General features: G+C 39.2%; 1 long non-coding RNA gene across 1 annotated transcript; it reads right to left on the bottom strand.

Annotated features, from left to right (window-relative positions):
• Window positions 1-1,870: 1,870 nt before the first annotated feature.
• LOC144466475 (uncharacterized) lies at window positions 1,871-16,557 on the bottom strand. Its single transcript, XR_013493089.1, has 3 exons — window positions 16,259-16,557; window positions 2,892-3,066; window positions 1,871-2,058 (listed from the first exon to the last, which is right to left on the bottom strand). It is a non-coding gene; the product is annotated as an uncharacterized LOC144466475 (long non-coding RNA).
• Window positions 16,558-21,357: the final 4,800 nt, after the last annotated feature.

Here is a 21,357-nt window from a genome sequence, read left to right as displayed (position 1 = left end):
TGCAGTGAGGATTGGAAAATAAAACATGAATGAAACACAACTGAACATGTTAAGTGATGGCAGGAGATGCAAGACTACAGAGCTTACACATCTGTACAGGCTTTATATTAAAGTTTTGCTTCTTACAGCATCAGTTCCTTGCCATCCACTGCTATCTCTTTAATATGATCTAGCCTTTCTGGTTTCATAGTGTGCTTGTTTTGTGTCATGGACTATTGTATTTCCTGGTGATGGATGGGTACTACTTTAACAGGCTAAATGCCTCAGGCTCACGTTAAAGATTACTTCTTCTTTTCTTTTAGTTTACATGGTCGTTTTCCTTTAAATACCAGAAACTAATCCATTTTACCGTGAGAGAATCCAGTAGCCATGATGCCTTTTTAATTGCCTCTTTGTTTTCATGTTCTTGTTCTTGTGCTTGTTCTTTGGGTTGTTGTTCTTCTCTTGTTGGTATTGTTGTTATTCTGGTTCTGTTGTTGTTGTTGTTGTTGTTCTTCGTCTTCTTCCTCTTATTGTTTGTTGTTCCTTGTTTAATTAAACTCATCTCCTCTCACATTTTTTGCTCAATCAACAGCAAACTTGTTACGCAGCATCTTCAGACAGTCCAGGCAGATTTTTCTAAATAGCAAAAATTGTTTCAGTGTGAACAGCACTGATAAATAGCTCCAGCAAATTCCCACAAAGTATGTCCAAAGTCCATGAAAACAGCCAAAAATGTTGACGTCATGGTAGTAGCAGTGTGGTAAACTTCAGAATGTATCTCAAAAACTGAATTTTTGACAATATTTTAAATTCTATCCTCATGTAAACTATTGCAGTCAATGGAAATAGGAGCATCTTTAAACATCAGTTTTTCACTTATTGAGCAATCAATCTTTATAAAAATCAATCACAGACATCTCTATGCTGTCTTGGTGTAGTACAAAAATTCTCAATTTTTTTCATGTCAACTGAATTTTTGACACAAGTTTGCCTGCAACCCTGGTGATTGCCTTTGTCAGGTACCTGAACAATGGGCCTGCAAGTAAATAGGTTAATTGTTGATTCTAAATTGCCTGTAGATGTGACTGTGAGTGTGAATGGTTGTTTGTCAAAACAAACCCATTTACACTATGTTTTCCCAATTTGTGGACATTTTTGGCTGTTGTTAGTCTTTGAGTTAGCTGCTAACTGCTATCAGCTACTTTTTAAATCTCCCACGGTGGGTGGCACGCATAACATGTCATCAAAACGTCACACCTGCACCGTCTGCCAGCTGTCCCATTTGTAGAGAAATTGTTTCGGCACTGTCACTACCTCTGTTCCCAGCTCAGAGGTGAGACAAGTCTGTCCCCCCAGTCCATGATCGTATCTTTAATATGGCAAAGTGGCATAGCAGCACAATATTCCTACCTTGAACAGGCAGTGCAAAAGGGGCTATATGTGTTGGCCCTGTGATAGTCCGGCTAAGCCCTGTCCAGGGTGTACCCCGCCTCTCACCCAATATCAGCTGGGACCAGCGCCAGCTGCTTCATGATAGAATTAGCGCCTACAGAAGAGTTCAAGCCCTGGGTGATACAGAACAAATATGCTAATAACTACTCAGGCAGTGTGGATTACACACAGATGATTTCACAGATATACTTAATTTTAGAGTTGTAGAATAGTTATGGTCCAGGTAGTTCTGCTGACGGTCATTTGTCTTCCTCCTCTTCCTTCTCAAAATGCAAGGTACCTGCTCACTGTTGCACATTAGCTATATTCTAATTTCTATTCTGCATTTGTCAAGGAGATCTAATAAAGCAAACTCATATAGTTTAAACCAAACACTTTATATTCATTTCTTCACTGCATCCCAAATCACAGATATTATTACAATTTAAAATGTTATCCCAGGCCACTGTTTAAAAATAAACAAGCTCGCCATGAGAGAGAAACCGTCCTTCTTGCCTCCTCTTCTCTGTATTTTCAACCCTGCATGTGTGTGCGTGTGTGTAAATCCTTCCCTCCCTCCTTTGGCTGTAAACTTACTGACCCTCTTTGCTGCAGCAGTAGTGCTCATCTCTGCATTGACTCCTTCTGTGGAGAAAATCAATAAGCAAGGGTCAAAACAGCCACTGAAGGAAGGAGTATTGGTAACACTATAAAACCATCAGCACAGGATTTACTGAGGATGCAACCGTGTTCTCAGCACTAAGTATTAGGCTTGGTGTGATTTTACTTCTATCTATGTTATACATACACTGTAGTATGTCTTATTTTCAAGTGAGCTTATTAGCATCCAAATGAAAATGATGATCAGTGCTTCAATATTAAAACAACAGTAAAAGCATTAAAGGGGCTCTATGGGAAATTCAGAGTGTATGGGTTGTCTGGACACGGTTCTCAACATGGAGGTGGCTGAGTTTGCAGCCAGCAGCTAATGGTGCTAACTCCATAAACAGTGCTAAACAACTGCAACAGTGCTAACAGGGAAACGATGGGTGGGTGCAACATTTCTGCACCGCTGCCATCCCTATATCATTAGTAACCGCCATATGAGCACAGTGCACACATATGCATTAACATGCACACACGGCCAGACTGGCTTACCACAACAAACCACAGAGAAGCTCGGATTAGAACACACACATGGGTACTGTAACTTAATTCTCTGTTCAGAACACCATCACTCCGCTATATCTTTACAAAGCAAACAGTCGTGTGCTGCTTTATTAATGCTCTGAATGTCGTATAACGAACCTTTAAGAAAGACAGTGACAGAAAGACTTGAACGGCAGTCAGTTTACATTATGTATGAATAGGAACACACACACACATACACACTCATAGATGCTTGACACGCATAGGAAACCTCTGATAGGCCTTATGTGAAGACATCAGCCTTTCCCCTTTCCACACATGCCTCTCACCTCTCAGCACTCTCAACCTCTCATCATGAATGTGCTGCCGCTGGAGTATCTTTGGCTCCATGCCTGCTGGTGTCCATGCCGCGCTCAAGCTTCTTATCAGGTGTCAGATGTGGGTTTGGTGTCACTGACGCCCAGTCCATTTCCCTTCACACCCCTGTGTTTTGAGCTTTATTACCTGAACCAAATAAAAAAAAACAATTATATGGCACATATCGCTTTTTAGTCTGGAGAATGCAAATTATATGTAAGTTTTTGTCATTGTCTTTGCATTTTGCTAAATCAGGTTGGGGTGGGGCACAGCATTACTCTGTGGCTTCATGACCTTTTCTTTTCTGCTGTTGTATGTGCAAATTAAAAACTAGAGTGCATTTTGCAATAGGATCACTTTTACAGCTATACAGGGATCCGCGACCTGAGCAAATGTTGGCAACTGGCTACCTATTTCCAGTGCCCTTGCTCGGACCACACCAATCTTCAAACTCGGCCTTCATCTTTCAACTACACACCTTTACAGTTCTGTGACTGCATCTTTTACATTTTCGATGTTATTACATATATTGAGAAAAATCTATCAGAGAGACTGACAGACGGACCAGCTTATAAACACCCGCCAAAGTACTCAAAATGTCTTCTTCTAGTTTCTGCTACAATAGGTGTCTCCAGGACCACACTGTGCCATGTTGTGACGTCATTGACCTTAAAGCCCTGCGTCTTTATGTTTGTGCCTAGGTTCACATTAGTTTAGAGTGAAGACAATTTTGGATTTTAGATGTTCATACAGATTACAATGTCCAAACAATAATACATCATTAACTATCTTTATCCTTTTGAGGTGCGGCTCTCTAAGTGCCTGTTTTGGGAGTCAATGTATTCGATTACACAATACAGTTGCTGTCATTGATGCAGATGAGTGAATGAGTATACCGTAGAAAAGTGATGACACAGAATGTCATGAACTTAACTTTCTTATCACAACTAGGCTAATAGTAAATTCATGGCTTCTTCACAGAGACTTTTAAGATAAAAGTTACTTTAAAACTCCTGCAGTCACCTGACAGGAGAAACATAAATGTCACTCACAGCATTTGAATTATGAGCCATACAAAAACCATTTACATACACATATACATTAAGAGCCAGAGGCAACACAAAGTTGGCTTTATCCATGTGTGCGAAGACAACACACATGCTTCTTAAGCCTATGTATATGTTAGTGTAGCTGAAAAGGTCCCATCCCAACCTGTCTGCAGTGTTTGGAAAGTCCCAAAGCCAGGCGTGGGAATATGGGACATGAAAGCTTGTGTCTCAACTGCGGGATAAGTGAATGAGCAGTTCAGATGCAACTTTGTCTCCCCAACATTACTGGCAATTAGCTGCTGCTAAGTGGACAGGAAAGGCAGCAGACAGCTTGTGAATGTCAGAGAGCTTGAATACAACATAGCGGTTTCAACAGAATGAGGATCAAGAGCTAATGTTGTCACACGCTAACAACAGGAAACACAGGAAGCAGTGGGAATGCAGGTTATTAAAGGGTTCTTTGCTTTGGGCAGTGGTTCTGTGTGAATCCTCTCATTTGTTCGATAAAATAAATTGAAATTTCCCTTTGCATATATATATAAATAACGATTCGATTACAATTCAGGGGGCTATGATGTGATTATAAAACGATTATCAACGCATCAAATTTTTTTTTATTTCTATACATGATTTATTTTTCTCACTCAGTACGTTTACATGCAGCTTGAGAAAATCAAATTTTTGGTTTAGTCTGACTGAAACAGGACTTTTAAATGCATGTCAACAGCTTAGTCCGACTGAAATTGGACTATCCGTAGTTCGACTAGCACACCTAGATAATTCGATTGAAAATCGAACTATTGCTGCATGTACCCACTTAGTTCGACTGGAGTCGGACTCGGCGTTCTGCGCATGCACCACTGTTTTTTTTCGTGGGCCTTCACCTGGAAGAAGAAGGAGATGATGTAGCAGCAGTTCAGTATATAGCAGCACAGTAACTCCCGGAAAAACAAACAAACACCAATGGTGACCGAAAAGCAGAAGACGCACTTCTGGACTGACAAGGAAACTACATTCATGCTCCAACAGCTAAAGGAGCTAAACATTTTGAAGTGTATGGATGGTGTATCCATATATTAATCTCCGCCATCTTCATTCGTCATTAGCTTCCTCTTGGGGTCAACCGGAACTAGTTCAGTACGTACTATATTAAAAAGGATACAGCACCACCTATTGAGGCGGAGTCAGAAATTCGGTTTTGTCTTCTGCATGTATACTCAGACAAGTCCGACTTGACTGATTAGCCGAGCTATGAGCTTAGCCCAATTACTGCGTGCATGTAAACATATTGACTGTGTGACCACTTGCTACTCTTAAAAACACAGCACATTTGTAATTATCCATAATTAGATAGATGAATTTACTTGCATTTGTGGCTAGAGCCTCGAATCACAGTGTGCCCTCCACCTCACTCCTGAATCAGCAAACTTTTTGTGGCTGCTGTTACACAGTTTAGACCCAGTGCTGCTGCTGTCCACCAGCCCACTGTGACCCTCGGCACTGGACTTTGCAGTGGCTGAATTCAAGGCACTACAGCCTCTAAAGCTCCGTCTTTAGAGCTGCTGCCCACTCTCCTCTGGGCAAAGCAGTCCACAGTGGCGGAGAGCGAGGCAGAGGGACTGACAGGTGGCTAGCTACCTAATTTTTTTTCTCAATTGTTGTCTGATAAACAGAGAGAGACCAGGGCAAGGAGGGGTTGAGCGAATGTGCTGCATGCAACTGTACAATAAAATAACAAATTAAATGGGAAACACTGGGTTGCTGTATGAAGTGTGTGCATATGCCCGTGGTCGTCTGGCGGTGGAGGCTTAGGACAGAGAGGTGAGAGCTGCAGAGAGTGGATGTATTTTCAAATTCTGCCTTGGGTTTTTCCCTTTTCTAGATTTCTGCCGATCCTAGCTTTAAATGTCATCTTAAAAAACAACTAACCAACATTTGGTCCATCACAATGGTATCAAATTGACATTTCTGAGTATTGAAAGTCAGGTCTGAGTTTAGGCTTTGTTTAAAAATGTCCCTCAATCTAAACCCAAGTAAATACACACACATCATTCAGGCTGGGAATATCGTGATCATTGGGTGGAATTTCTCCCTTTGATGTTTCTCCAAGGGTGACTATTTATACAACCACCACTTGTTGTCTGGAAAGTGCAAGCCTCTGCTGCTCCTTCGATCCCCACTGTACACAAGTATATAAACACGGGCCAGGCTCACAACGCTGCCCTCCTTATCGACAGGAACCCAAAGTTCCTCCAGTGGAAATGTCTTTGTTCCCCCCGGGCTGCCACACAATGAGCGCGACTCTCTGGAGTCAACTGAAGGCACTGCAAGCGAAGGCCTTCACTCATTCCACACATAGCACAACGAAGGAGCTGACCTTGGCGAGAAGCTATTAAAATTGTTCCGCGCTGAACACGCATATATCTACAGTCACCTTGGTGCACAAAAACACACTTGTGCATGCAGCAAAACATGTTTCTGTCAAAGTTTAAAAACAAAGGCACAATTTATTCCACTGAAGACCAAAGGCACATTTTATCATCTGTGAGTCTGTCTGGAGTATGTATTCTTTTGTCAACCATACTGTATCAAATCCATCTATCCACCTTTAAACTACAGTACCATATCGTATTGTATCTAACTAAGGGTTATTTTTATCAATTAATCTGAAGAGCTTATTCTCAAATAATAAATAAGTCCTTATGTCGATACAATGTCAGTAAATAGTGATGAGTGCTCATCACAGAGCCTAAGTTGATGTCTTAAAATGCTTGTTTCATCCTAACAATAGCCTCAGTCTCAAAGATATTTAGTTTAATATCACATTTGACAAAGAAGAGCATTAAATTCTCAGGTTTTAGTGGCATCCAAGTGGCAACCTACAGGTTTGAAAAATGAAGCCAACATGGAAGTGCCAGAAACTACAGTTCTTTAAACAGCTGCTTGAGGCTGGCTCCAGATTTTATACATCTCACCCTTTTACATTTAATTAAGCCTTAAAGTTGTGCATTATTTCTGGTGGGGCTGCTTTGAGTGACAAGCTGTCTGCCAATTGTGTCTAGGGATGCACTGATCCACATTTTTTCACTTCTGATCCGATCCTGATACCTGAATTTGGATATCTGCCGATACCAATACTATTCCGATACCAGTGCTCTGTTTGATTTAATATTATTATCATTATTGTTATTATTTTATATGAGGCTGTAATAAACTCCTCTCTACAGGCAAGTATGATATGTACGTATGTATGCATATATGTCCCAAAAGGCAACTTGAGGTAAGTATAAGGCCAGAAAAGCAGGAAATCCTGTTCACAGGAAAAATCCCATCCTGAAAACAAATATGCAACTGTAAGGGTTTCAGATTGATCGTCAATATTTATTAAATTCCAAGACAGTGTTAAACTACTAGTGCAATATACACTATCAAAAAACAAAAAAATACCTGTCATATTAATCTGAACAGCACAGATACAAATCAAGTAGACACTACTATGTAGTAGTGTTGTCACTGTACCAAATTTGGGACCCACGGTACGATACCAGTGAAAGTATCATGGTTCTGAGTAGTATCACGATACCACAGCGAAAATGAGGCATATGTGCCTTTTGTCATTTATAAAAAGATAAATCACTTTTCTATAGTACATCAATGATATTTCAATGGAATAAATTACTTATTGACTTATTCATACTTCAAAAACAGCATCAATAAGTGATTAACATAGGGGGGGATAAAATAAAATAAATTAATAAAATAAAAATCAACCAAAAATCAACCAGCCACCCTCCTCCCCTGACAAGTAAAGAACAGTCCCTCCATAAGTAAAGAACAGTCCCTAAAGTGCAGTGAGGTTTGTGGGCCGTTACCTGCCACAAAGAGAGAAATGTGAACAGCTCGTTTCTCCTCTGACACGTCACATACCTGTGTGCCGCTACGGCTCGGCTGTTCAGGTACTTTTGGGCAGTCATGACACCAACGAAGACTTATTGGACCTGGAGCCGGACTTCTCCATCGCCAGTAAGCCATTATCTTGCGCCGTTATTTGACCGCCGTATTCCTGTCTGTGTCTGTGACCCCCGTTCAACCCACAACCAGCAGGATTCGCCTGCTGCTGGTTGAAATCTGTACTCGCACAGCGTGCTCCTGAATGATTTCTTTTGCTTGCACAAAACTATTTTTAGTCTCAAATGCGAGTAAAATGCTTGCACTGTAGAGCTCTGTGGAAAACAAATCACTGTAGCATATATAAACAAATCTAACCTACAAGTAAAAATAAATAAATAATAACTTTCACTGCTTAAAGATACTCAATAGTTCAGAAATGTCAGTGGAAAACAAACCACTGCAGCCGCTTATCGAGTGCCAGGTGGCCAGCGCGCTCCGTTATTGGACGGCGCATGGACACTTACCCTCTTGCGATTGGACTTTGAACTTATCCCACTGAGGTACTCCAACATTATGGTATCATATGTACCGTCGTGTTTTAGTACCGTTGGTACCAGTATACTGTGCAACACTACTATGTAGCAATCATCATATCATTCCAGCAGACAACGTGAAAGCAAAGACACAGTTGGTGGACCGGAAATTTCTGCAAGTGGATTGGAAATTTCTGATCCGTGAATTACATTGGTATAGGAACCCGATACCGATACTGGATCGGATCGGCCCCATCCCTAATTGTGTCCTCAGCTTCTCAATCAGATCCGTCCCTCCACCAAATATGGTCACTTCTGGCACCAAAAACCAAGATGACAATTACCACAATGCTGATCTCAAGGTTTCAAAATAGAAGTCCACAAACCAACAAACATCACGGTAGCTACTAGGGATGTTCCTGATGACTAATTTCCCTTTCGACTAAATTAAAATTTTAATTTAGACTAGTCAACTAGTCTAAATTAAGTTAAGTATTTTAAACATTGTCCCAAAACATACTGTATGCATTTAGATCCCTTTGAAACCTTTAATCACAATCTCCAACAACCATGTCGGATTTTAAATGCTGCTGAAGTACGAGACACTTTGCGCCGTGCGGTATGAATGTGAACATGACAGCAACTCAGTCAAAAGTTAACCACTAAAAAAACATCTAAAATAAATAAAGTGCCTCTGAAATGTGGGGCACAGATTATCCCTGCAGATTATCTGACAAAAATTATAGAAATTCACTTTAAAGCTAATCAAACTTTCAGCTGAAATGAGAGGCATTTTGCTCCATGCAGTATGAATGTAAACCCTGCACATTATCTGACAACATTCACTTAAAGTTATGAAATAATATAACATCTCCGCTCCGTAGCACCCACTAGTGGCACGCGGCTCCATGACAGTTAAGCGGCCTTGTACGTGAATAAAACACTAATTGGTTTCACCAACTAATATTTCTGGTGCCGACTAGCAAGGGGGCGGACGTTTAATCATTACACGAATAATCGCACGCATCCCTGGTAGTTATGTCCATGATTTTTACAATCTACAGGTTTACCTTGAAAAATTAAAGAAATTATTAATCAATTATCAAATAGCTGCCAATTAAAGTCATGTTATCTCACTATCTGCTAAGGATATACCAATCTGGTAATCTGATTTGATTTTCAATTGCATCTATCTATCTATCTATCTATCTATCTATCTATCTATCATGTCTTTAGGGCACTGTTACCTCAGTTTTCTCTGCAGTATGACTAAACATTTTGTTCTGACACTGACACAGATTTGGAGAGTGTATACCCTCCTACATACAGTAACAGCACAGAGGCATACAAACACACACCCAAACACTCACGCACATGGATTTTCCCTAATGACTTGCCTCACGGCAGCAGTCAGTAAGAGCTCCACAGAGGACGAAATCCTGTTACAGCTGGCTTTTCATGATGCCTTTAACTGCATTACATTCCCCTCTCAAGTCTAGATCCAATTTCCCTATCAAACAAGGTAACACACACACAGCCACGCTGTGACAAGGCTGCCTGCCTTTAATGTCGTAAAAATACAAAGTGTGTTTTTCTTCCCTCAGTATCTCCAGTGGCTGGGCTCTCTGGGTGGATGGGAACAGGAACTCAGTCAGACAGACGGGGGGAGGAAAAGGGGAGCAGGGGGTGAGTGGATAACTCACTTGTCTCGGGTGGATGTTTGTGTGTGTGTAGTGCTCATAATAATGGAAAGATGATGAAAATTCTCCTGAGTAAGGATATTTTTTTAGTCCTCACCTGTTTAATCAGCCTATTTACCATCAGGTCTTAGCTTATGGGTGATAAAAAGGGTGTGAATCAGAAAAACATTAGGTGAAGGTTAGATAGATAGGATGAAGGTTAGACCTATAATGAAGGGGTCACAATATTAGTCACAGTCAGTCGAATAATCATTTTTTATTATTTTCTGATATTTATAGTCTGTCCTATTAACTGCTAAATAAAAATGCTGACAATTGAAGCTGCACAAATCAATATCTTCATACCATAGTTCAAATAACAATCAGCAGGGCTTTTTAGCACCTTTTAGCTCTTTGTTTTGGTCCTACTGCTAACAAATGTTTTGTTCAGCTGTTTCAACCCATTTCTGCCATTTCTGCCTAATCAAGTGTCATTTGACATACGTGAACAATCAACAACCTTGCTCTCAAATGATTGGTTGGATTTCTAGCATGTCACAAATTTTGGTTGAGTGTCTTACTGTTTGAGCATCCCATGTACAAAGGCATTGTCCTTGCCACACAAAATGTCCTGTCTAATAAAGCCAAAAAAATGTCTTATAATGTCGTATAAGTTTACGTATCATAAAGGATCTACAAAAACGCACTGTGTCTGCAAAGCTTTATGTCTAACAAATAAGTGTATGACACAAAGCTTTGACTAGACAAAAAGATGGTTAGTTAGATTGGTCTTTCTTCCACCACCTCCCTGAGCACAATATCTATCAAGTGAAACTGACATAATGAACTACAGGAAGAAGAAGGTGGGTCCACAGAGGGTCACATTTCCCCTCCCCCTGGTCCCATCAGCAGAGAAACCGTCTGTCTGTTAGAAAGGCTGCTGCAGCATCAGCCACATGTTCGTCTGCAGGATAAAAGGCCTTCCTTATTAAGTCAGCTGTCACATTGGGCACTTTGCCAAGCGACACATCCATCCACTCGCTATTCCCAGCTGTGCCCGCATATCGCTCAATGCCAATGTGGAGTCCTAGCATGACCTCACACAACCTCGATTTAGGGATTTTCTCCACAATCTGATTCAACACAAATCTAGACTAATAAATTTGGAAAGAATCTTACTATGTCGCATTCATGCTTCTCTGGTTACATGAAAGAATGACAATAGCTGCAACCAAATGCAATTTGGATAATCCCACAGAGTTTTAATGGCTGAGAGGGATTACAGGCCTTAAAGAATGCAATCAATTATCTTAACGTGGGATTCCCCCTGTAACTTTCAATTATCCTTTCATTTGGGCATTGTAATTGAATTGATTGATTGAGTACAGATGGAGTTGACCTCTGGTCAGATACCTAAGGTCGCATCTGTCAAGTGTCAAATTGAGAGAATTGATTTAAGTATTGAATGGGTTTCTGATGAATTGATTTTTTTTTTCTTGTGGTGAGTGTCACTTTCACCACTTTGCATCAACACAGAGAGGAGAAACATTTAAACAGTCTGACCTCCACAGTTGGTGCCTGCATCGCTTTGGGATCGGGACTTTAACATTTTTTTCGGCTTCAGTTCAGACAGTTTGCAAAATTGTCTTCTTTGATTATTTTAAATTACTGAGAATATTGTCAATATCAGTGGCGTAAGGAAGTTACAAGGGACCCCAGTGCACACTATCGTGCAAGTATTGTCTTGACACAAACAAAGACTTGACATTGGACAACATCAACATATTACCCAGCAATCATCACTGCATATCTGACAAAAATATCAAAGAAAGTAAGAAATTAATCATTTAATTGAATAATTTTATAGTATATTTATAGATTTAATAGCTTATGTAGAAAAAATATATAATTTTGTTTAAGAAAGCCACTAGCCTAACTATTTCAAAGAAGTTTGCCAATTGAGGACATATATGGCAAATGGCACAGTTTTAAAGTTAAAAATATTCTTTTTTTTTAATTATTTATTTTCAAACAAAGGTATATTTCCAAAGTGGCAATCTGAATCATTTGCAAGGCCCCGGTCTTTCTATGGGCCCTTTCACCCACAGGGGGCCCAGTGCAATCCCACTATCTATTTAAACCCCTGGTTAGTATATTTAACACTCACTGTATCTTTTATCCTGTAACATAAAGTGTATTTCCACAACTGTGACTGATATCATACAGTATTTAACCTTTATGCAATAAATTATAAAATTATAGCCTACTATGCACGACTTGTCAGTGTCTGTTTGTAAGGTCAACATTCAAACCTGGCCCCTCCCCCAGACAAAATAAGGAGAAAAAAAGAAAATACAGGCAGAGGGCAGAGTCTCTGCAGAATAATACGTGTCCACGCACTTTTACTGGGTCATAGGTGATGATTGAAAGAATACTTTTGTATGATTGTATTAAGGGCGTCACGATAAACTGGTATTGAACATATATAACCATAATATTTTAAAATTAAAATATGAAATATTTAAAAATAAAATACTGATATCATGTCAATATGATAATATCGTATAAATAAACAAGCACCTCTTTATCATTTCTGTTTCTTTCTGTCCTCGCTTGGTCTCCCTTTCTGAACACCATCTGGCCATCTCACTATCCATTAAGTGTAATTGCTCCCCACCTCTCTACACTCATATTTTTTAGAGTAATTTATTTGCCAGAAGAAAGACAAAATGCGCAACAATCAATATTAAAAATGATTTTGACTGACAGCATTTTTTCCCCACTAAATAAAATATTTAGTGATATTCTAAAAATATCACAATACTATCGTCATTGTAGTGAAAATCTGTTAACATGCCAGACCTAGAGTCTATACATTGGTTTGAAGGAAAATCATGTATAGTGTACCTTTAAATGTGATGAACACAGACAATCATTTAATTTAGAGCTGACCTACTTAATCTATTAACGGGTAGGTTGATTGAAAGACAGTTATTTAATTGATTCATTGCTGAAATCAGCATGTGATGATTTTAGGACTTATTTCAAATTGTTGTCAATAAAACATCAGAAAATAATGTTTGTTATAATTTCTGAGATTTCAAGGTCTTAAAATGCCTTGTTTTGTCCTTCCAACAGAAAATAAATAAAATCATAATGAAAGTAATCCTTAGTTGACCTTGGTCCGGTTTACTGAACATTACACAAGCTCAAGGTCAGGTTGTGTAAAGGGAATGCAGGAAGTTCAATAACTGTTTCTACCAATAAAATACCCTTGAGCAAGGCAGCAAGCCCCTACATGCTGCAGTTAGTCCAATAAAACAAAAATTCTGGGAAACTCAACGGCTACATTAAACCTAACATGAAAAATGGTTTCTAAAAAAGTGTCTTTTCATTCAGTCTGTTTTGAGGAATGAGCGCTCAGTAAATGAAAATGTTTGAGATTAAGATTGAGAAGAGTTTCAGTGTCTTTAATGTGTTCAGTCACTTTTTCTTCAGCGTAATTGTTCAAACACATTGGGCTCACCTGTGCTTGACATGGCTCAAGGCAACATATTTCTGTGACATGCCCAAACCAAGCAAGGAATGTGTAATATTGCATTCATTATGTCCTTACGCATTGTGGACCCAGTGAGTCAAGGCTGAGTCACACAGGAGTGGTGCCAATATAAAATATCAGCTAAAGGCTTAAATCTACAGTAGACAGTTTTCTTTCATAAACTATTTGTTCCTGTGACCCACACTAACATTCACACTACAATGGATGACGGCAAAACTGTCTCCACTCAAGGTCCACCTTCTTGCTTGTTCTTCATCAGCAGAGGAAGTTTGGAACATTTTGATTTAAATTGTAGCTGTTGATTATTATCAATATTATTATTGTTTTGGCAATTTGAGGGTCAAAGTTCATTCTTGACTCTGGAATCATCCGTTGAGAAAACAACCTCACCACAAGGTCCATTTAGTAGCAGTTCTGGAGCTTTCAGTCACCTTACATGATCTTCAGTGGCAGAGAAGCCTCAGTTTTTAAGCCACCATAGACTAGAGTCCCTTAAAGGGTTCATAAAAAAGACAATAAAAATTCATAACAAGTGGGCTAATTCTGTCTACTGATGAAGATCATGCTCAATGGTCAAAAGCTCCAGAACAGTCAGCTCGGGCTTTGGGGGGAACTGTATTGGGCATTTTTTTCCATTTCTGCAATCTTATGAAACAAACTATTTAAAAATTATTTCTTAAAAATAAAGATGGTCTTTACATAAAACTAGGTATGCAATAGAAATGTTTTCGAAAGCAATGAGGTAAGTAGTAGGCAGCGCAGTAACAGAATCCTGACTAAAGTTTCATCAGCACTGCTTATTGTTACAAATTGATTGGCGTTTCGTCTCACTTTGAGAGTGAAGGAGAGAGTAGGAGAGGGGTGGTTCTCTCTCTCAATCCACTTCTATACTCTACATCCGTGGTGGCAGCATATGAAAATGAGGAAGTACAATCTGTAGTTCAAGCAACAGCCCTAGCTGGATTTGAGCTGGGAGATGCGCGAGGAGATTTGGGCACTGGTAAGATGGAGGGATGTTTACCACAGTTAATTTACACATACTACCCTCAGTGTTATGATACAAAGCTGGTTGAAAATCAGCTAAGTATACCTTTAATCGATTCATAAAGAAAATAATTGGCAGATCAATCAATAATTAAACTATTGATGTATTAATGAGACAGCTGACACTGGGGAGTGACAGGAAATGAGAAGAGGGTGCCACTATGGGTCATCATGGTCGTTTTCAGATAAGATACAAGATTGTTTTTGGTGATGTACCGAACATTAAACATCTGTTTGTCTTTAACCACAATTGCAACCACTTACGCTCTCAGTGCTGCTACTGTCAACTGTCCACCTAAGTGCATGTCAATGCAATACCAGATGCAAAACTTCTCAACAACCTTAAGTTATCGTGAATTTTGGTTTTTCTAAAAAAAAAAAATCCCCCCATGGTATTCTGATAACTTCCTCAACAGGAACAGGTACAGGTACAGGTATGATTTAGAATGGGATGTGAAGATATACAGATACACCAATTTATCAAAGAAATCATAACAAGGAGTTTACATCTTTTGCATGTAATAAAACATAAGAATACGATGTTTGTGGAAAAATAAGTAAATGTGACTACTTATCCTTATGTATCTAAGACAAAAGGTCATGTTGAAGTCAAAAATAATTACATAAATGGGCAGTATGCAAGACAACAGCCACATTTACATCCTTAAAGCCTTTTGGATAAGGGTAAGTTAGCTGAAAATGCTTAATGGAGAGTTGAACCCGATAACCAACAGTATACAATATCATAAAACTGGATTAATAGGAACCCTTCCCCACAACAAGGCAAAATATGTCTACAACAACCAATGGTGGAAAATGATTAAGTACTTTTTCCTTACAATTTTGATGTACTTTACTTAAGTAATATCATTGTATTCTACTTCATGGCTACATTTTAGAGGCAAATATTACATCACTGCATGTATCATACAGCCTTTGTAACTAGTTACTTTGCAGATTCATATTCTGACTACAAAATATGCTTTACAAAAGCACAAACTACGATGTCATACTACAGATTAAGCTACTCAGCAGTATACAAAGTAGTCATGATTGGTAGCACCTTTACCAGCAGATGCTATTATTATTACTATCACTACCACGAGTTATTCAGCATAATGAGTACTTTTACTTTTTGTGCTTTGAGTATATTGTGAGGCATTTGTACATGTACTTTTAGTATAGAACTTTTACTTGAAACAGTACACTGTGGTATTGATACTTTTTCCTAAGTAAAAGAGTACCTCCCCCTCCACTGTGCACAGCCAGTTTAACACTTACTCATCTCAGTCATTATATTTTTGAAACACTGTAAATCAACAGCTGGACAACATCATAATGCACATGCCAAACTACAACCAAAAGAAAGCTCAGTTGCTACAAAAAATGATTTCAAAAAGCAAATACTGCCCACAAACACCACATGTATGGCCAGCAGACACAAGCAGAACTACCTGTGAACCAATTAATAATCAGCAGCATTGTTAGCTTACATAACTGATAACTCCAAGCCCATAAACAAGACTGAACAGAGCCAAACACTGACTTACATTAAGCATGTTAGCACAAGCAGGGCGTACTTACAGTGGGTGGACTGAAGCTGCGATCCCCCGCACCTCAGCACAAAGTAAATACATTGGGAAGCCATGGAAACGGGAGCTAACTAGTGACGTTAGCATAACGTTAGCAAGTGTAGCGTTAGCACGGTTATTTCCTCCCAAAGCCTTCACACACACGATGAGACTTTTAGCAGGGAGGCTTGACTTTAAAATGGAAACGTTATTTAATGATTAGCAGCAAGTGTGAGGGGCAGTATTACAGTTAAAATTGCGGACGAGCAATTTAGCATAGCACACCTGAGGAGTGGGCAGGGCTCCAACAGGTTAAACTGACCGCCATATTTAAAAGGGTGTGTTTGATTTATGATACAGCCAGAAGAGACTGTCACATGGTGGGAGATGCACCACAGTGCAGAAATACTACATGTCGTGCTTTCTAACTCTCACTTAATGTACCAAAAAGTAAAAGTACTCCTTATGCACAATGGATAGTTTCATAGTAATCACTGTATTATAATTCTTAGGCCTGTTATTATTATTATTATTATTATTAGTAGTAGTAGTAGTGGTAGTTGTCATAGTAGCTAGTACAAGTAAAAGGCTAGTGGTAATTTTTGTCCAGTCCTTATTAACAATTTTCCAAAAATAGTGCACATAAAAAGAATAACTAACAATAAGGCATTAAATTAAAATAAAAACAAAAAGGAAATTAGTGATGAATTATTAATTCTCAAAGTGGGGTCTGGGGATCCCCAGGGGTCCATGTCACTGTGCTGAGTTGGTTTTCAGTTTTAAGTTTTCAGATTTATCAAATTATCAAAATATAAAAAAGAATAAATGAATAAAAAAAGCTTGACAGTTAAATGAATGATATTTTAATTTTTAAATCCAATTTAGTTTATAGATTAGGTTATAATCTAAGTGACTATAATTGTTTTCTTGTGTCAGTTTTTTACTTGACCAAGACTATAGAAGTGTTAAAAGATAGGCTCTGTGAATTCCCGGTATATTGTATATCTTGTAAGGGCTCCTTGGCTAATTTTTTTTTCTCTGGCATTATACATAATACATCATAATTTATTATTTGATTTATATTTTGTATTATTGTTATATTTTTTTATTACTACAGCTATCAAATTGCAGATCCAATCCAAAGTGTAGTGGAGTAGAAGTATAAAAAAGCACAGGATGGAAATACTCAAGAAAATTACCTTAAAATTGCACTAAAGTACAGTACTTGAGTAAATGGTTACTGTCCACCACTGGTCACATGTAAGTGTATAAGCACCCAGTGGTGGAAATGTTTACACCTTTTAATTAAGTTAAAGTACCCATGACACAAAGTAAAAATACTTTACTAGAAGTGAAACTCACAACTGCATTAAAAATTCTACTTGAGTAAAAGTACTTCGGTGTTATCGCTGAAACATTACTCAGGGTATCAAAAGTAGAAGTCCTGATTCTGCATATGTCTCCCATTAATATATATTCACATTAAATTGTTTGAAATTAAAAATTGGTTATATTAGTGTCTATATTTATTTTAAAACAATAATATCTGCCACTTTATTAATCATATTTTATCATTTATTTATGATTATTTTCACTGTTTTTATTTACTTTAAGTCTGTGTTTGGTGTTTATGTTGTTTTTATACGTTTTTGACAAAATATTCCTTATTTATATTTTGGATATATAGTTTCTCATGGACACCATACACTATATGTACTGTTTCTGTGCCAGAAACACCGATATTGCCGCCAGTACTGTCCTCAGATGTTGGGTTAATAATCATCTGAAACACAGAGAACAGTGTATCTCTGCGTATATTCAGTAGCTTTTAATTTGGTTGTACTGTACATTCTGTAACCTGCTTCAGAGTAGCTCCTGAGGGTGTTTTACACTCCCTGGTGTCACTCATGCTGGGAGAGGTGCAAATTGACCTTGCATATCGCTGTACAGGGTGTTGTGTTGCACTGCACACTGTCACTTGAGTGTGTACAAACAGACATGCATGGAATATGTGGAGGGAAACACGGGAAGGAAACACCGTGAATTCTCAAAAAAGCACAGTATCGAGCTCACCATATTTTCCATCTGTCTGTTTATGTAAACACAGCCTACAGCCGACTGTATGTGTGTGTTATATATACAGTACAGGCCAAAAGTTTGGACACACCTTCTCATTCAATGCGTTTTCTTTATTTTCATGACTATTTACATTGTAGATTCTCACTGAAGGCATCAAAACTATGAATGAACACGTGGAGTTATGTACTTAACAACAAAAGGGGAAATAACTGAAAACATGTTTTATATACTAGTTTCTTCAAAATAGCCACCCTTTGCTCTGATTACTGCTTTGCACACTCTTGGCATTCTCTCCATGAGCTTCAAGAGGTAGTCACCTGAAATGGTTTTCCAACAGTCTTGAAGGAGTTCCCAGAGGTGTTTAGCACTTGTTGGTCCCTTTGCCTTCACTCTGCGGTCCAGCTCACCCCAAACCATCTGGATTGGGTTCAGGTCCGGTGACTGTGGAGGCCAGGTCATCTGCCGCAGCACTCCATCACTCTCCTTCTTGGTCAAATAGCCCTTACACAGCCTGGAGGTGTGTTTGGGGTCATTGTCCTGTTGAAAAATAAATGATCGTCCAACTAAACGCAAACCGGATGGGATGGCATGTCGCTGCAGGATGCTGTGGTAGCCATGCTGGTTCAGTGTGCCTTCAGTTTTGAATAAATCCCCAACAGTGTCACCAGCAAAACACCCCCACACCATCACACCTCCTCCTCCATGCTTCACAGTGGGAACCAGGCATGTGGAATCCATCCGTTCACCTTTTCTGCGTCTCACAAAGACACGGCGGTTGGAACCAAAGATCTCAAATTTGGACTCATCAGACCAAAGCACAGATTTCCACTGGTCTAATGTCCATTCCTTGTGTTTCTTGACCCAAACAAATCTCTTCTGCTTGTTGCCTCTCCTTAGCAGTGGTTTCCTAGCAGCTATTTGACCATGAAGGCCTGATTGGCGCAGTCTCCTTTTAACAGTTGTTCTAGAGATGGGTCTGCTGCTAGAACTCTGTGTGGCATTCATCTGGTCTCTGATCTGAGCTGCTGTTAACTTGCCATTTCTGAGGCTGGTGACTCGGATGAACTTATCCTCAGAAGCAGAGGTGACTCTTGGTCTTCCTTTCCTGGGTCGGTCCTCACGTGTGCCAGTTTCGTTGTAGCGCTTGATGGTTTTTGCAACTCCACTTGGGGACACATTTAAAGTTTTTGCAATTTTCCGGACTGACTGACCTTCATTTCTTAAAGTAATGATGGCCACTCGTTTTTCTTTAGTTAGCTGATTGGTTCTTGCCATAATATGAATTTTAACAGTTGTCCAATAGGGCTGTCGGCTGTGTATTAACCTGACTTCTGCACAACACAACTGATGGTCCCAACCCCATTGATAAAGCAAGAAATTCCACTAATTAACCCTGATAAGGCACACCTGTGAAGTGGAAACCATTTCAGGTGACTACCTCTTGAAGCTCATGGAGAGAATGCCAAGAGTGTGCAAAGCAGTAATCAGAGCAAAGGGTGGCTATTTTGAAGAAACTAGAATATAAAACATGTTTTCAGTTATTTCCCCTTTTTTTGTTAAGTACATAACTCCACATGTGTTCATTCATAGTTTTGATGCCTTCAGTGAGAATCTACAATGTAAATAGTCATGAAAATAAAGAAAACGCATTGAATGAGAAGGTGTGTCCAAACTTTTGGCCTGTACTGTATGTGCAGGAGACAAGAGGCCGAGCTTTGTTTTCCAACCACCAGCTGCTCAAGGCCAGATTCTTACGAGAGATATCCAAATGACCAATAAGTTCACATGGGTATCATCATGCCACTGCATGAATATTTATGCATGTGTGTGAGATACATGTGTATGTGTGTACATGCACTCGTAGTTGAGGTAGGGAAATAGATGCAGATTCACAGTTTGTTTACCCCCCCTGTGACCTCTGACTTTTCCTTCTGCCCTACAAAATCCAACATGTGTGTTTTGAATGACCTACATGGTGTGAACTCCCTGTGTTACAGCAGGGAGGGGAAAAAAGGCCAGTCCATAACAGCATTACAACATTTGTAGCATTTTTAAGATCAATCTTTCCCTTTCAGATAATGAGTCTTTGGTATTATTTGTCTAAACCCATGTAGCCCCTACTAAACACCAGTGATATTCTCAGTGTTTATGGTAAAACTTCAAGAAAGATATTTAATTTTTTGTTATTGGGATGGCACTGAGGTCTCATACAAGCAATAGAGGAGTGAAGAGTATTAATTTCATATGGTTTTTGAAGACTGACAAAATTAGGGAACGCAAAGCCCCAAAAAACAGATAATAGAGTAAGCACTGTTTTGATGATTGGTATTAAACTAACCCTAAACATAGGCAGCCTTTGCATGTTGCCACTTAGAGCTAAAACTATTGGCCAGTTAATTGATTAGCCGATCAACCAAACATCAATCATCAGTAATGTGGATGGCTAAGTGGGTAAATAGAACAGCTAAAAAAATCTGGTAAGCTCAGAAAATTACATAATTTCACTGTAAAGCAGACTCTAAAACTAGGAAAAGACAGAATCTAACACAATATCTAGTCACATATCACAATATTGATATGATATTGATATACTGCCCCAACACATTCTCACTCCGACCTTGTCATGGAAGGATGATGGACAATGTTTGTTGGACTTCCGTTGCCTTAATTCTTGTTCTTGTCCCCCTGACACCGCCAAGTGCTGTTAAACTATAATGGCAACTGGCTGCGTATCATGCCGACGTTAAAGGACGACTTTTTCTTCAGTGTCTGACGCCACATATCACTGCCCAAGCACCAGATTTCGATGACGTCAGAGTTAGACCTGGTTGATTGCCCAGCCCTTGGGGAAATATCACCATCTATAGATCTGCCCTGGGGGGTTGTTGTCTTGAGTGTGTTTAATTCAGCTGTGCCACCTCAGTGAGCTAACTTGCTATCTAGCTAGTTATCTCAAGGACAACTGACATAAGGAAGTTCTTCCTGAAGAGTTGACCTCAGCCTCCATCCACAGAAAGTGGTTCATCAGCCTCA

This window comes from Epinephelus lanceolatus, chromosome 13 (assembly GCF_041903045.1).
Source record: "Epinephelus lanceolatus isolate andai-2023 chromosome 13, ASM4190304v1, whole genome shotgun sequence".
Classification (NCBI taxonomy): Eukaryota; Metazoa; Chordata; class Actinopteri; order Perciformes; family Serranidae; genus Epinephelus; species Epinephelus lanceolatus.
The sequence above is the reverse complement of the archived record's forward strand: the minus strand, read 5'-3'. Positions and strand labels throughout refer to the sequence as shown.